This window comes from Rattus norvegicus, chromosome 2 (genome assembly GCF_021556685.1).
Source record: "Rattus norvegicus strain SHRSP/BbbUtx chromosome 2, alternate assembly SHRSP_T2T, whole genome shotgun sequence".
Classification (NCBI taxonomy): Eukaryota; Metazoa; Chordata; class Mammalia; order Rodentia; family Muridae; genus Rattus; species Rattus norvegicus.
In genome coordinates, this window is record NC_141535.1 from 232,707,615 (window position 1) to 232,725,570 (window position 17,956).

The window sequence follows — 17,956 nt, forward strand, 5'->3', positions numbered from 1 at the left end:
TGCACATGTGTGTTTCTCAGCAGATGATGTCATTGTTAAGATCAGAAAGCCATATCTACTGTCATAAACATGCTCGCTTTCATGCCGTGATATTTCTATCAATTTATTCCATGTTTTCGTTCTGCTTAAAAGAAGCCTATGAACTGCTAATGAAATATAATGAATCCTATTTTTTTGACATGAGTTTTCATTACCAGCAATATATTGCTCTTTGAAAGGGCTGCATTTCAAAACATTGCTCTACATGACCCATAGGAGAGGGCATGCTCTCCTGGGGACACACACCACAGTACTACAGCATCCTGTCAAAGGGAAACCAATACCATGTCTTTCATATTGTTACCAAATAACTCCAAACTCTAAATCAAATTTCCATCTACACAATTAAGAAAGACTATCTTATATTATCCAACATGATTGTCATAGCTGCTACAAAGTTCTACAAATTTAAATGCACTTTCATTTGATAAGTAACATAACTGCTTACTTATTGATGGTCCTTGCTAGGGTCTAGACTTCATGAAGCCATTTGAAAGAGTCACTCTATTTTGTATATGTGTGAGTTGTCATTCAAACCTACACATGAATTTGGTGGACATGAGTCAGCTCATTTGTTTCATGCATGAAAATCTTGAAAGTTTGCCTCTCCCAACAGATCAAAAAGTAATACTGAAATTTTAAGGAATTAATTATAAACAATTCATTTACTGTTTGATATCTAGTGGCTTTCCAATCTTTTGAAAATTGCTACATGGTAGGGCTAAGATAGCCAACAAGCATCTGGTTCCTTTGAGTTGATACCTGCAATAAATTATTTGAAACTATATGTAAAAGGACTCCATTTCTGCCAAAACATTTATATCTCTGCTATATAATGCAAAATTGTATATATCCTTGTTCTACTCTGAAAAAAATAACACAATTTTCCTTGTAATTAGCAACTTAGGACTCTTCGGCTCCATACCACAAATTGCACAATTATCACTCACTATCACAATACTACATCCAAAATTTGCAGCCTCAAAGCACAGGTTGATTTAGTGTGACTGAAATGAAGGGCACTCTTTTCTATACAGCATTTCACTTCAGTTATGCAACAGTGCATCTGTCTCTTTACTTGTGGTTCTAAGGAAAACTTCGAGAAGCCACTGTGATGTTCTAAGCATCCTATGAGCATCACGGACATCTGTAGTTTGGCTTCTACTCAAGGGAACTTAAAAGCAGCTGGCCCTTGGAAATTTTTACAGAGAGAAGATCATGATATTCTTCTCTTTTTTTCCAGTCTTAACAAAGTAGTTCACTTTGTCAAGGAGTGAAGATTCATGACTTCAAACTAATTGGCTATGAATTTTATGTGTATCATCACTTGGGAAGAGTCTAATTAACATTTGGAGAGCTCAAAAATCATATACCCATTTGACATTCAAAGAACTATATTTTATACATATGACTTTTTCCTATTTTTTCACTCAGAGTGGAGATCAAACATACATGCTTAAGAGCAAGCTAATAAATTCCTCTGTAGATTTTTTAACACCATTAAGATCAGCAAGATTGGCAAGCCAATGGATGCCTTCACATGACTCTGGCTGCTATTTGCTCAAGAGCAGTAGAAAAATGTAAAAAGGAATGAAAGATAGCTTGGGAGTTAAGAGACTGTTTGATCATTTTTAGTTTCAATATAATTCATTCAGTATATTATTTCCATTTATTTGTTTATGGAATTTGAAAGCCTAAAGGTGATGTCAAATAAGATGTTGATCTTAAGAGAAAACCAGCAAATAAAAATGCATCTGTTTTATGATCATTAGATCAGCCCCTAGGAGGTCAACCTAGATTTATGCTTGCTTTCCTGCTGTCCAAAGCAACTACTTCTGAGGGAAAATTAGACAGTGACTGTTCAGTGAACACATGGCTGATTAAGTCAGCTGGCCTTTGCTTTACATAGATGTGGTTGGTTTCCTGAAGGAAGATGTATTCTTTGCAGATTATCAGGAAGCATTTCTTTTCTTCTAGCTAGTTAAAACAGACACCTTTTAAAAATTCAAACCCTACTCATGATCACATTGCATTTGTGCATATAATGTCATAAATGTTGCTCAGGTGGTAATAGCTGGCACCTCCCCTACTTAGGTCTCTGATAGTCTCTTCATGAAACAGCAACTGAATTTCCTTATAAATTTCATGTTTAAATTCAAGCATGATCATAATTTACTCTCTGACTTTAGGCAAGATATTTAAGTCCTTTGTATCCAGATTTTTCAGTCATTTAAGGAAGATATTTATGCATTAAAGGTTTGATATTTAATAACATAGTATATAAAAGCATCCTAAACCTATACAGAGCCATAAAGGACTAATATTTATACTGTTATATTATTATTAATTCCCAGAAGATTGAACTCAATGTCATAACATAGCCACTGAACTTTTCTCACCCTAAGCACTCTGGGATACATGGCAGAGGAACTTCTGCTGTGTGAAGAATCACCAAGATGCCTCTTTTATTCTTTAGCCATTGGTTAGCTTGGAGATCATCGGTGCTACAGATGAATGTGACACTTAAAACATGACTTTACCTTTCTCTGATGCTAATTAAATCACCTGCCATATTACTTTTCTCATTGTTGTGATCAAATACCTGACAGAGCAACTTCAGAGAAGACAAGTTTATTTTAGGCTCATAGTTTGAGGGGATACAGTCAAATACAATGGAGAAAGCATTTCAACAGAAGTGGGGATCAGGGACAGCTATTTTCGTTGCAGCTACAGTCAGAAAAAAAAGACAGGAAATGGGGTATGTATTATAAACCCCAACACCCACCTATCCCAGGTATAAGGAACCCCAATGCCTATCCCCAGCACTTACTTCCTCCAGCAAGCTTCTACTTTCAAACGGTATCATTTCAATATCAAACTGTCATCTGATGGCAAAGTATTCAAATACATGAGCCTATAGGGAACATTTCACATTCAAGCTGTAGTAGTAGCAAATGTCATGAACTTCTACTGTCCTCACTAAATCATTAGCTACTGTCATTCATTCAATCCTCCTTGTACCAAGAGTCCAACAGCCCTTGTAGCTACTCCCAAGGAAGGAATTTGAGTAGAGGTTACTCTTCATAGATCTCTCTTTAGATTCCAAATGGCAAAAATATTGTCTCAAAGAAAGAACGAATTAGCCAAAGCTTTCTGGCAGTTCATCGTCCCACAAGCAGCAAAGATTTGAGTGCCTTCTAGGACTTATTGGTTATAGTAAAATTTTTTGATCTCAGGAATGAAGCAATAGGATTTTAGAACTTTGGACCTTATTGTTTCTTCCACTGATCTCCCCTCTACATTCTTTGTTTCAACATTCTTTCCATGTGACTATAGATTTTATAAATATTTAATAACTATACAGTTTCTATATCATAGACAAAGAGACCTGAGAAACCTTTGTTGTATTGGATATAAGGTCATCGGAGACTAATTCATAGAGCAGTCAAGGGATACCAAGGAGCCAGTCAAGATTAAAGGAGAGAACGAAACTCAGTTTATTTGACAATGTATTCAGAGCTGATTTAGCATTAAGCATAAGGTGCAAGTGAATGTGTGAGTGGATGAGTGGCAGCTCCTACATACTATAATTTTATAACTGTTTGGAAGTTTATCTATTTACTCTTCTGCCAGATTGTATTGTAAAGAGAAGGAACACAAAGTTAGACTCTTATTTTATCTCTAATGACAGCAAACTAGAGGTCACAATAGATTCTCCCAATATGTTAAATATACTTGAGAAATAAAAGAAGGTATGCTTGGTATAATAGAGAGGCTGACCTTTAGGAAATGAAAATTTCTAAAAGAATGCTGTCTTTCGCCTGTAAAAGTTTTTTAGTGTGGGTTTTCTTCATATGATGACACACTGTGACCAAGGCAAGTCTCCTAATTGGGGCTGGCTTACAACTTCAGAGGTTCAATCCATTATCTTCATGGTGGGAAGCATCGCAACATTCAGATATACATGGTCCAGGAGATGAGACTGAGAGTTCTACATCCTGATCCAAGGCAGCAGAAGGACTGTGTGACTGGACATAGCTGGAGCATGTATAACCTCAAAGCCAGCCTCCACAGTAGTACACTTCCTCCAACAAGGCCAAACCTCCTAACAGTGCTACTCCCTATGGGTCCCACATTCAAACTCATGAATCTATCAGGGCCATAACTGTGAAAACTACCACAATGGGATAAGCCATTTAGAGAACCCCTTGGGAGATAGGGGATCCTTTAATCTGAATCCCCAGAACAGGATTCCAACTTACCAGGACTAGGAGTGAAAGACTTCTTGGGAGATAATTCAGCCCAAAGATCCCAGGGGGCACTAATAATAATGCCATGAAAATTAGGAAGTACACAATTTAAAAGAAAGAAAAACTTAGCCCAGAAATACTATTGGATAATATTGGTTGGTATTTTTAATAGCACATTTCCTGAAGTCAATCCAAAAATGATTCTTTCCCTTTCTGATGACATTTGACTACATTTCAATAACAAGTCTATCTCCAATCTCCCTGAAGAAGCAAGAAAATTAATTTCATTTGGAGTGGGGTGCTGGGCCATTCCCAAGGCATAATAGCAACTCTCTATGAAATTAATCCCTCTTTACTCATTTGAGTTCATGCCTAGAAAATGTTTCTGTCATGAGACAAGCCTGGGATGCGTTTTATCATCAGGTTACTCTTTATGGGGATCACTGAATCAAACCATCAATGGCTGCAAGGTCTTTTTGGCATGGTAGAAGGAACAAAACAGAAAATTTCACTAAAACCTGTGATTTGTTTCACCTTTAACAAGGGGATAATTGCCTCCCTAATTATAATTGAGCTATTTCTCATAGGAGTTTAATTGGAGGAACAGGGCACAGTGTTCAACGTATTGACCCAGTTGTACTTAAAAACAGTCTTCCTATTTATCAACATTTGCATCTCTAATTAGTGAGTGGGAAAATATGGGGTGAGGTGTGAAAAAATAGATTATTTTGCTGAGTTTAGTCATGATAAATAGGAAACAGGTTTTTTAAAGTAGATACTGTCGAGACCAAAGCCCACTGGCAGCTGGAGGCGCTACTGACTGTGCAACATCAGGTGACTTTCTCTCTCATTGCTTATTAATATGGCCACTGAGCAGTGCCTTCCAAGCCACGCCACCTCTCAGAATCGGAGGAGATGTATTTCCTGCCAGGTGCATTGTCTACCAAGCAGTACACCACATTCTTTGCAGGTAAGAGAGGCTAAGGAAGAAATGAAAAACTTGGTACTCTGGGAGGGAACTTGCCTTTCAGTGCCAATATCTGTCAGATTTTCTTCCTGTTTTGTGTATAACAACATAGAGAACTAGAAAAAAGGTTTTTTTTTTAATTTTTATTGGTTATTTTATTTATTTACATTTCAAATGTTATCCCCCTTCCCGGTTTTTCCTCTGAAAGCCCCCTATCCCACTCCCTCCCCCTACTCCTATTTGGGTGCTCCCCCACCCACCCACTCCTGCCTCAACACACTAGCATTATACCCTACACTGGGGCATCGAGCCTTCACAGGACCAAGGGCCTTTCCTCCCATTGATGCCCGAAAAGGACATCCTATGCTACATATGCTACTGGAGCCATGGTTCGCTCCATGTGTACTCTTTGTTTGGTGGATCTGGTTGGTTGATATTTTTCTTCCTATGGAGTTACAAACCCCTTCAGCTCCTTCAGTCCTTCCCCATTGAGCTCAGTCTAATGGTTGACTTCAAGCACCCGCATCTGTATTGGTAAGGTTCTAGCAAAGCCTCTTAGGAGACATCCATATCAGGCTCCCGTCTTCAAGCATTTCTTGGCATCAGCAATAGTGACTGGGTGTGCTGGCTGCATATGGGATGAATCCCCAGATAGGGCCATCTCTGGATGGCCTTTTTTTCATTACTCAACCATTATAAACAATGACTTCCTGAAATTCGCAGGCAAAAGGATGGGATTTAAAAACTAGAGGTAGGGGGTGAGAGGGACTTGAAAGGAAGAGAGGAGGAGGAGAGGAAAAAAGGTGGGGAAAGATCAGGTATGGGAGGAAATGGGGGAGATATACAGAGGGTCAGGAAATTGAATATAGGTGTGTATCAAAGGGGAAATGGGAGTAGCCAACAGAAAGTCCCAGATGGCAGGAAAGCAAGAGGCTCCCAAGACCCAACACGGATGACATTAGATTAAATACCCAACAAAGGGGAAAGAGAACCTGTCAAGACCATATCCAGAGGTTAGGCACAGCTCCTGGTTGAGGAATGGGGCCACCCACCCTACTCAAAATTTTAACCCAGAATTGCTCCTAACGGAAATATAAAACTGTTTTTAAGCTGTCCATTGTTCCAAAAATTGTTTTCTATTGTTACACACTTATAGTATTTCTCTCCTAATCTGTCCCTAGCATTTTACAGTGAGCTCAACACAAGGCCTTACATCTGTGTATGTTTAAATTAATGACTAAATAAGCATTCAATTTATCAATTTATGTAACAAATGTAAGCTATAAAAGTCATTGTTTTAACAGCTACAGATTCTAGGTTCAATGGTCTAACATGCATAGTGGTTCCTTCAAGGATAGATATGTAAAATACATATTCTATCTTCTATCATCAATCCATATATTCAGGAAATATGTTTTGTGGGATCATTGTGCACCCAATATTCTTATGATTGTTCTGAGACAGGGAAAACAAAGAGAAAAGGTAGGATGAAAGCGTTTTCAGGTAACCACGTGTTAAAGGGAACAAGGCAAAGTTGTCTAAAAGAAGGAAACAAATCACAGGTCATATCAGGCGGCTGTTGGGGGTTCAGAGGACTACAGGAAAGTCTTCTGCAGAGATCAATTTGCACTGAGCTCTGGGCAACAGGAAGGAGCCAGTCTTGAAAAGAACTGGGTCAGAAAGCTCCAGGCAGCAGAGGCAGGACACAAATCCCCTCAGAGGCTGATGGCTTTGAAAGAAAAAGTAGGAGCCTCTCATCTGAGATCCAATGACAGGAAGACATTCCATATCAGGGTAAGAGAAGTTCAGGGACTGTAGACATGGCTAGACATTCAGAACCATGCTTAAATGAGTGGGATGCCAGTGAAGATTTTAAATAAGAAATTTTCACAAAACAAATATGTGGCTTTAAAGGGTCTTACCACTTCATGGAGACAGATTTTTAGATCATATGAATGGAAATGGGAGAAAGGAAAAAAATTAAAGAAAGAAAAGAGGTGCCTAACTTTAATGTAAAAGTAGAAGGGAACAAGACAAGTTGAAAAATACAGAACATGTATAATTTTGTGACTTTGCAATTAAAATATGACTTTCCAAATGAAAAAAAATGTGCAAATTACTTATCCTGTCATGAGAAAGTGAAGTCTTCCATGTCCATATTGAGCAGGATGTCCACATCCCTTGTCCACATCACACTAGCAGGAGCACCCGGTAGATAGATGACAGAAACCCAGTGGTCAATAGAATGTTTCTACACCAAATCTCATTTGTGCTTCAGCAATGAGAAAAGCCCTAATGAGACTCACAATCGCAATGCAAGGGGCCTTTTATTTTCACGATTGTCTTTCTGAAAATAAAACGCTATTTTTTATTTTTGATCACTTTCTTGTGTTAGAATTCCAACGACTGTCCTTATGCCCATAGTCTGTACTTACCTCAATCAGTGTGAATTGGAAAAGACATCCCCAGAGAAGAAAAATAGTCTTGCAATTCCTGATGATTGTCAGACTAGGCACAATCCTGACTACTTTACATGGATAAAGAGAAATAAGGCTAAATATTGCTTATCTGGAAGTCAAGTTCTTAGTCAAACATAGTAACAGACTAGTAATCCGTCAATGTGTTTCACAATTTATAGTCCTTCTATTGTAGGAAATTTAGCTTTTAAACACAATTCAGGGCTAATTTGTTGACTTGTGTGGTGGTGTCACATATAGTAATTCAGCTTTGGGAGTTTGTTTTTTTAATTTTATTTCTCAATTAGATTTTATTACATTACGTTCTCTGTCCATTTGCTTTTATTTCTTCATGGTCTAACTTCAGTTTTAGAAGTTTACAGGATTGAAGACAAGTTCGCCTCCACAATATGGTCTGTGTACATTCAGCTCTCAAAAGCAATGAGCCAGACATATGTGCAATTAAGGGAGGAAAACAAATTCCCTTTCTTGGCAAATCCCTTCCTTCTGCAGAAGTTACGACAACTGAGCAAAATGTCACTGTAGTTTCCATTTGAATTTTTTAATTCTTTGCCCGTTTTATTTTTACAACTGCCTAAAATACCTTTAGCTTCATAGTCATACTGAAAGATATAAGGAATATTGAATAATGCCATCAAAGAAGAAGTAGATTTGGTCGGTTGGTTGGTTGGTCGGTTGGTTGGTCGGATGGTTGGTTGGTCGGTTGGTTGGTTGGTCGGTTGGTTGGTCGGTTGGTTGGTCGGTTGGTTGGTTGGTTGGTTGGTTGGTTGGTCGGTTGGTTGGTTGGTCGGTTGGTCGGTTGGTTGGTCGGTTGGTTGGTTGGTTGGTTGGTCGGTTGGTTGGTTGCTTTCCTGGTTATTTGGGGTATTCAAAAGGGGCAGTAAGTTACTTATTGCCAGTGGAGCAAGTAAAAAAGAGGAGAGAGTCTTGTTACTTCAAACCTGTGAACAGGTGGAACCAAACGCTTCTTCCTTCGCAAAGGAGAATGCCTTGTGCCCTGGAAACATAGCTGGGTGCATAGCTGACTCATGTGGACACGACCTGAGAGCTTCTCGGGTAGAATCTTAGGCACTGCAACTGCACACACAACCGCTTTCTCAGCATCTGTATTTTACAGTCTACACTATAGCTGACACAAAACATTCTCTGAGAAATATCTAGAAAACCTGACAGGGATGCCCCAGCCTTAAATACAGATTAACGGGTACCATGTACAGTATACTGGAGCTTGTAAAACCTATCCATATGTTCTAACATATTTTAAGAATATAAAAGTAGGCAGATAATAATAATAGTAGCAGCAGTAATAATAATACTTCAGACTTGTCACCTGTCAACCAGCCTGTGAAACTTGGCAGACTCCCAGGGACTCTCTAATTCACCTATGAGAAGCTTAACTTGGCTGAGTGTGCATTTGATAATTGCCCAATAATTGCTTTTCCCATTTGTTTGATTAATGTACCTATATACAATTCTCTACCAAACCCCAACTCTCTAGATGTGCATACACTTCAGGATTCTGTTGTGTTGCTTTCCAGGGCAATGTTCTGGCACAGTGGGCCCCAATTTGCTATCAACAATATAACCTTTCTGATAGATGTGAATTTTTCTACATAATGCTTGCCGGAGTCACTTTTTCATCTTGGATGGCATGTGGCAGTTTCCTTGGTTAATTAGGACAAATGTGCCAATTATGTTAATGTTTCTCCCGATACCAATCAGTGAATAATTAGACAAAACACATCTGTCTTTCAAAGGGAAGGAGAATAGAAAAGTATAAGGTGCCTGGCTTCTTATATTGACATATATGACAAGACAATATATAATCAATCCCTGGGTCAGCAAGTTTTTTATGTTAAAGGGTGCCATTAGGCATTGAGGGTCTGAATACATTCCACAGAGTGAGAAGGGGCTCTGCACAGATTTTAAGTTGCCTTTTCTTCATTCATTGCAACAACAAAATTATATAGCCCTGATGGTAAAAATGTCCTTATATTGTGAGTTTATTTACCTCTAATCTTCAGAGATAAATAAGTTCTACTATAGTAGTATTTCAAACTCTTTAGAATAACTTGGCTTCATTGATATAAAAGACTGTGCTCAAGAAATCACAAAAATAAGCCTGTGGGATCAGAGTGAAAGGATTGTGAATACACACACACCATCATGTCAGCCCAGTTTGCTACAATTTCTATTTACATAGTTCTAAGTATACAATCCTCAAAGTCTTCTGGTTAGTAGAAAATTAATGCTGTTTCCATTTTAACTTTGTTGGCATTCATGATCCATACTCATGGTCCATGGACTGTAGAGAGACATGAAGTTGTATACAAATTATTCAATTTAATAATGTTATAAGCAATGACTCTATGCTTGGGTTGACACTGCAAGTATAAAAAAAAGACTTATAAAATCCATACATTGTCATCTTTGGCAAGATCTCTTGATATCAGAATATCCTAACATAAAGCTTGTGGACTTGTTTAAAATTCAAAATTTACATTTATAGTAAATATGGCTTATATATATTCAACATTTATTTAGGAAGATACATATTCCACTCTACACTTATCATCAGGGCTCTCGTTAGATTTAATCTTGAAGTTTGTGTTCATCATCATTATTATTAATCATTCCATTTGTTTACATCTCAAATGATATCCCACTGCCCAGTTACCCCTCCACAAAGCCCCATCCCACTTCTGCCTTCTCCTCCCTCCCCTTTGCCTTTATGAGAATGATCCCCCACCCACCCACCCTCTCCCACCCTACAGCTCCAGCATCCCCCTACACTGGGGCATCAAACCTCCACAGGACCAAGGGCCTCCTCTCACATTGCTGTCAGGCAAGGCAATCCTCTGCTCCCTGTGTCTCTGGAACCATGGATCCTGTCCTATACACTCCTTGGTTGGTGGTCTAGTGTCTGTGACCACAGGGTAGTCTAACCAGATGATGTTCTTATGGGGTTGCAATTCCCCCTTGGCTCCTCCAGTCCTTCTGCCAGTTTCCCCATCTCAGTCTCCGAGTTCAATCTGATGGTTGGCTCCAAGCATCCACATCTGCATTGGTCAGTTGCAGGCCAGACCTCCCAAGGAGCAGTCACACCAGGTTCCTGTCAGCACGCACGTCTTGACCACAGCAACAATGTCAGGGTTTGGTGTCTGAAGATAGAATGTATCCCCAGGTGGGACAGTCCCCGGATGGCCCTTTCTTCAGTCTCTGCTCCATTTTTTGTCCCTGTACTTCCTTTGGACAGGGACATTACTGGGTTAAAAACTTTGAAATGGGTGGATGTTCCCATCCCTAGACAGGGGAAACTATCTGCTGGAAGTGGTCTCTACAGGTTCTATCTCCCCTTCTCTGCACGTTTCAGCTAAAGTCATCCCCATTGGGTCCTGGGAGCCTTTCATTTCCCTCGTGTCTGGGACCATCCAGTGGCTATCCCCAATTCCTCAATCCCCCTGCTACATACTTTTATTCGATTTCCTGACCCTCTGTACCTCTCTCCCATCCCCTCAAGTATCTGATACTGCTCCCTTATTTCCTCCCTCTCCTCTCTCTCTCTCTCCCAGGTCCCCCTCTACCTCAATTTCCCCATGATAATGCTGTTCCCTCCTCAATGTGGGATGAAGCATCCACACCCTTGTCTTTCCTAAGCTCCGTATGGTCTGTTGAATTATGGGCACTGTGAGTTTTTAGGTTAATATCCACTTATCAGTGAGTACATACCATATGTGTTCCTTTGTGTCTTTATTATCTTGGTCAGGATGATATTTTCTAGTTCCATCTATTTGCCTGCAAAATTCATGTTGTTTTTATTCACTGAGTAGTACTCTATTAGTACAGAACGTATACCACATTTTCTGTATCCATTCTTCTGTTGAGGGACACCTGGGTTGTTTCCAAATTCTGGCTATTATAAATAAGTCTGCGATGAATACATTGGAGCAGGTATCCTTGTTATATGTTGTAACATTTTTTGGATATATACCCAGTAATGGTATAGCTGGGTCTTCAGGCAGAACTATTTCTAATTTTCTCAGGAACTGCCAGATTGACTTCCAAAGTGGTTTTATCAGCTTGCAGTCCACAACCTCGCCAGCAACTGCTGTCACCTGCATTTTTGATCTTAGCCATCCTGATTGGTGTGAGGTGGAATCTATTGAGTTTCAAAATAGTATTCCATTGTTTTCTGAGAAACAGTTGGTTAGAAAATAAAATCACAGTGTCCATTTGTAATTTTCCCTTATCTTGATGATTTTACTTAAAAACAACAGCTCAGAAAAGACATATGATGGTTCTGAAAAACAGTTATGGTTGCTAACATTGGCACTCAGCATTCCTCATGCTGGCATAGATTCCTTTGCTTCAAAGGATTGAGAAGAATGGAGAACTAAGGAAGAGGCTAGGATGGTTAGCTTTAAAAAGTGTTGCTCTACCCCCAAATATTTGAGTTTGATTCTTCAGTTGCATAACAGGAGTACATTTACATTCTTAGCCCGAGTTTTAACATAAAATCTTGAAACACTATTACCAAGAATGATTTGGTGGCTATCTTAAACAACTCCCCATTTATAGTCTCTGATCTATAACACTAGTAGCTAGAATTTTTGGGTCAGTATTACGTACATAACTATTGTGATATTTGGTTAGAAAAATGAGGGATGAATAGAAGTGAGCAAATGAGTTTTCTAAATCGAGATTCAATTTGAGGGTTATTAGATTAGGCCATATGTAACTGGGAGCTCTAAATGGATACACTTTTTTTTTTATTAACTTGAGTATTTCTTATATACATTTCAAGTGTTATTCCCTTTCCTGGTTTCCGGGCAAACATCCCCCTCCCCCCTCCCCTTCCTTATGGGTGTTCCCCTCCCAACCCTCCCCCCATTGCCGCCCTCCCCCCATAGTCTAGTTCACTGGGGGTTCAGTCTTAGCAGGACCCAGGGCTTCCCCTTCCACTGGTGCTCTTACTACAATATTCATTGCTACCTATGGGGTCAGAGTCCAGGGTCAGTCCATGTATAGTATTTAGGTAGTGGCTTAGTCCCTGGAAGCTCTGGTTGCTTGACATTGTTGTACTTTTGGGGTCTCGAGCCCCTTCAAGCTCTTCCAGTTCTTTCTCTGATTCCTTCAACGGGGGACCTATTCTCAGTTCAGTGGTTTGCTGCTGGCATTCGCCTCTGTATTTGCTGTATTCCGGCTGTGTCTTTTGAGAACCATAGGTTTTTCTGTCTATGTCCATGTCATAGATTTAAAAAGTAAATATAAAAGATATAGAAAGAAAGGCATAGGCATTGATCAAAACGTGATGGTTGTAAAATGTTGGAGTGGTCTCACAGTAGAACTTATGCAAGGCCAGGCTATTTGAGCAATAGTTTACTGCAAAGCCTTGCTTCCCCTGACAATTCAGCCAGTAGTTCTGACTTTTATAAAATATTAGTCACTCTGAAACTATAAAACCATGCATCTAAGAACTGTAAAGGTTGTTTTGTAAATCAAACCACACAAGTAAAGTTGGCACTTTTACACCTTTTCTAGGAACATACAATAAAAATAGTATGCTTCAATCCAGGGTCTCATCATCAGGATGGGTATCACTAATCTTAATTATTAAAATCATATTAGTGTTTGGAGAATTCTGTGGGCAATCAACTGAACTGGGTGATGAGAGTATCAGGGGGAATTCTTTTTTTTATCTTTATTAACTTGGGTATTTCTTATTTATATTTTGATTGTTATTCCCTTTCCAGGTTTCTGGGCCAAAATCTCCCTAGCCCCTCCCCCTCCCCTTCTCTATGGGTGTTCCCCCCCCACCCTCCCCCCATTGCCACCCTCCCCCCCACAGTCTAGTTCACTGGGGGTTCAGTCTTGGCAGGACCCAGGGCTTCCCCTTCCACTGGTGGTCTTACTAGGCTATTCCTTGCTACCTATGAGGTTGGAGCCCAGGGTCGGTCCATGTGTGGGCTTTGGGTAGTGGCTTAGTCCCTGGAAGCTCTGGTTGGTTGGCATTGTTGTACATATGGGGTCTCAAGCCCCTTCAAGCTCTTTCAGTCCTTTCTCTGATTCCTTCAATGGTGGGGTCCCATTCTCAATTCAGTGGTTTAATGATGGCATTCGCCTATGTATTTGCTGTATTCTGGCTGTGTCTCTCAGGAGAGATCTACATCTGGTTCCTGTCGGCCTGCACTTCTTCACTTCATCCATCTTATCTAGTTTGATGACTGTATATGTATGGGCCACATGTGGGGCAGGCTCTGTGGAACATTCCTCCATTGTTGGTGGGATTGCAGACTGGTACAACCATTCTGGAAATCAGTCTGGAGGTTCCTCAGAAAATTGGACATTGAACTACCTGAGGACCCAGCTATACCTCTCTTGGGCATATACCCAAAAGATGTCCCAACATATAAAAAAGACACGTGCTCCACTATGTTCATCGCAGCCTTATTTATAATAGCCAGAAGCTGGAAAGAACCCAGATGCCCTTCAACAGAGGAATGGATACAGAAAATGTGATACATCTACACAATGGAATATTACTCAGCTATCAAAAACAATGACTTTATGAAATTCATAGGAAATGGATGGAACTGGAAAATATCATCCTGAGTGAGGTAACCCAATCACAGAAAAACACACATGGTATGCACTCATTGATAAGTGGATATTAGCCCAAATGCTTGAATTACCCTAGATGCACAGAACACATGAAACTCAAGAAGGATGACCAAAATGCGAATGCTTCACTCCTTCTTTAAAAGGGGAATAAGAATACCCTTGGCTGGGAATAGGGAGGCAAAGTTTAGAACAGAGGCAGAAGGGGGAATTCTTAAACATATGATCGTCCTATAGCAAGACCTGGGGACCTACCATTGTGTACACAGGTTGGAAATATAATGACTCTTCTGGACAAATTCTGCAGGAAGTTATGGATGTGAACAGTGGACACAGCCTTTACCGGGAGAGTTTACTAATTGAGCGTTTATAATTCCCACTTATTTATTTTGTTTGGAGCATGCATATGATACAGTCTGTGGGTAGACATCTGAGGACAACTTTCAATCTCCAATCTTCTTTTCCAAACATATGTTTCCTGGGGATCAAACTCAAGTCACTGAATATGAAGGGACACACCCTTATCTATTGAACCATCTCACTGGCCTCTAGCATGAGTTTTTAGAAGTTGGTATTCATGGTAATGGTAAAGCAAATGTATTCTTCCCAAGTATTTCTTTCCTGACTAGTATCAGGAATTTAAAGATGTATAATTTTTTAACAAAGACATTGAGCAGTCTAGTTCATGTTTAAAACATCCAATTTTGACAGTAGCCTCTGAGTTAAGATTAGTGCGAGAGAAAAACCCATTGTGATTATTTACTAGTCCTGATTCCATATACCTCCACTCACTTATCTCATTAAATCCTCCTGTAGCCCCTTCTGGGCAGTCCTTTACCTTGTATAGTCAAAGACTACAGTCAATTCTGTTTGACTCTTACATTCTTTGTTCCCCCTAGTAACAAAATAGTTTCATAGGCAGAACACTTTTGAAATTTGGTTCATTAAAGTGGTAAATTGTGTACAGGCTTATTAATTTCCATGTACAAAGCAAATACCTAGAAAAAAATCATCTCTTGAAAAAATTTATTTTTATAGGGTTAAATTTTCTCACCAGCCTTATAAAAGTATAGTGAGGACATTTTATGACATTGTATTTAGTTCCCAACTGCACAGATTGTTAAATAAGAAAAATCTTAGGATGTAGAAGGGGAATTAATTAACCTCTACTTGATAGTCCTCTCCCAGACTCTGTTATTTTTAAGATAAACAGTAAGATATCAAGTTGAAAGAGAGATCAATATGAAAAGAGATTATGATTGATCCTGCACTTGTTATGCTTTTCATATCTGTTGAACATCTAGATGGAATTATCTAGAAAGTAATTGGAAAGATGGACAGAACTTAACAAAAATTGAGACTAATGTTGATGGTTTGAGAGTTATCAGCCATAAGTGAAGACTATGTCCATCCAATGCCCAAGAGCCTTTAGTCCCAGGCAAAGCTGCTGTGGGCCTCTCTGTGGAGCTTTGAAAATCTAGGTGCCTGGGTCCCTCCTGTAAGGAATAAAATCAGAGTCTCCAGTGGGATCTAGGCATGAAAGATGAGGTGAATGATCCCTGGATAATTTAGGGCATGGCGTCAAAAACCACGGATGTAAAGCGAGAGGTGATATAATGGGGACAGCGAGAAGCTTGCAGGAGAGCATGCAAACGTCAGACATAGGGTTTCTGGCGTACACCCAGAGCAGATACTTGCCATAGCAAGGGCAATAACAGAAGCTATCTTTGCATTTGAAAATTAGGGCCATTGATTGCCTATGGTAGTGAAATCTGAGCCGAATAACGGACTTTAATCCAGAAAGTGGATTAAATGCCACGTGTAGAGTGAATGAGCCAGTGAATAAATGGGGAGCTATGGGATTGTAACTTTTAAGAGATAAATAGGCTGAAGTATGACTGTTGAAAAAGAAGGACACATATCATGTGTTCAGGGAAAGCGGGGAGCTACAAAAATATTGAATACTTTGTGGATGACCCAGAGGCTCGGAAGTCTAAGCAGTAAAATAATATGAATCACCAGTGCCTGCAGTTCTGAAGGTAAATGCTTAGAGACCTGGAGTTGCAGATGGCTTTGCTGTGGTACATAAACCTTCAGGATAAATGTTCTCTCTCGTCTATCTACTAATGCTCTCAGCTAGAATTATATGAAAGTAATTTTGTTTGCTGTTCTTTGATTGAATGTTGAAACAGGATCCACCAAGTGAGATATTTTTCTTCACAGAACTATATCGTGTTCTCACTCAGCATACTTGTTGCAGAGCAAGAACATCACAACCTACAGGGTGTCCAGGTTTAACACTGTGAATGTCAGCTCCTGCGTGTGTACAGAGACATGGTATCTACAGGGCAGATCATAATGGGATACTGCTTGGTTTCATAGAAAGGGTGTAGCCATTGAAATTATTTTTAGATATCTTTTCATTTCCCAGTGACTAGAAGGAAACTTTATTTATCTCTGCAGGCCTAGTTAAAGTAACAGAGATCATGAAATGCATGCCATATATTGAAGATGAAGGAAGGAGAGTGATGTTACAAGGAATAGTATTGAGGAATGACTGGATAGGAATGAATGTGTGTGTGTGTGTGTGTGTGTGTGTGTGTGTGTGTGTGTGTGTAATAATGTGTATATATATATATGAATATGTATTTTATGATGTTTCTTACCAAAATATCATATTGCTACCAAAATAGAGATGAATATCAGATTTAACATAGTTAAAATGTCTTCTATTAAAAATACATTCTACATGTGCTTTTAGAAAGCGATGCAATTATGATGTCTTCTAACAAGATTAATTAGGAAGCATTTGTATGTTATTTAAATATTTTATAACAGTATCTGCCAAATGGCTATTGGTCTAGCCAATGTTTCCTTACATAGTGCTCAATTGTCATTTAAAAGTGAATGGAGGATAAATCTCAGTTGAAGGATAAAAGAACTCAGACTTTAACATATTTCAAGCTATTTAGACTAATATGATTTTTTTTTCATTTCCTGAGTTCTCATTTTGTGTCACCCTCACACCCTTTAGTATATTCCTAGTTAAATATTAATAAATTTAAACTACTCGTTGTGTGTTAGAGATAGGCCATTCAATCTCCAAATCCTTATGAAATGTAGTCTAGAATTATTCTCAGTTTATAAATAAGCACAGCAAGCTTTATAAATGAGAAACCAACCCAAAGTAGACACAAATAACACAAAATGACCAAGTTCAGCTTTGAACTCAGCAGTCTACTCAGCTTTTCCTTTGAGAGTTTAAAAACTGCCACTTTCGGGAAGACTCTCAGATATGCATATTGCAGTGACTCAAATCAAACATTATAGCAGAATATGTGAAGCATTTTAGTATTGCTACCTAACTATTCTTTTCGCCATTAATGAAACGCCATACTTTTTAAACCCTTAGCAAAATAACATCAAATATGTCCCCCAAAGACAGCAAAGGTAACAGTTCCTGAACCCAAGAATAGAAACTGAAGGGTGCTGGGCATCACGGCAGTCATGTGAAGTCATGGTTTATGGCAGGAACCTTTTATTGCTTTCTGAACGTCAACCTATTTTTTTCTGTCTTCTCGAGTGTTTTATACACAGTTAAAGAT

The 17,956-nt window shown here is 39.1% G+C and overlaps 1 protein-coding gene across 2 annotated transcripts in view; it reads left to right on the forward strand.

The window, feature by feature from the left end:
• Positions 1–17,956, forward strand: part of Unc5c (unc-5 netrin receptor C) — a 372,474-nt gene that overhangs the window by 274,898 nt on the left and 79,620 nt on the right.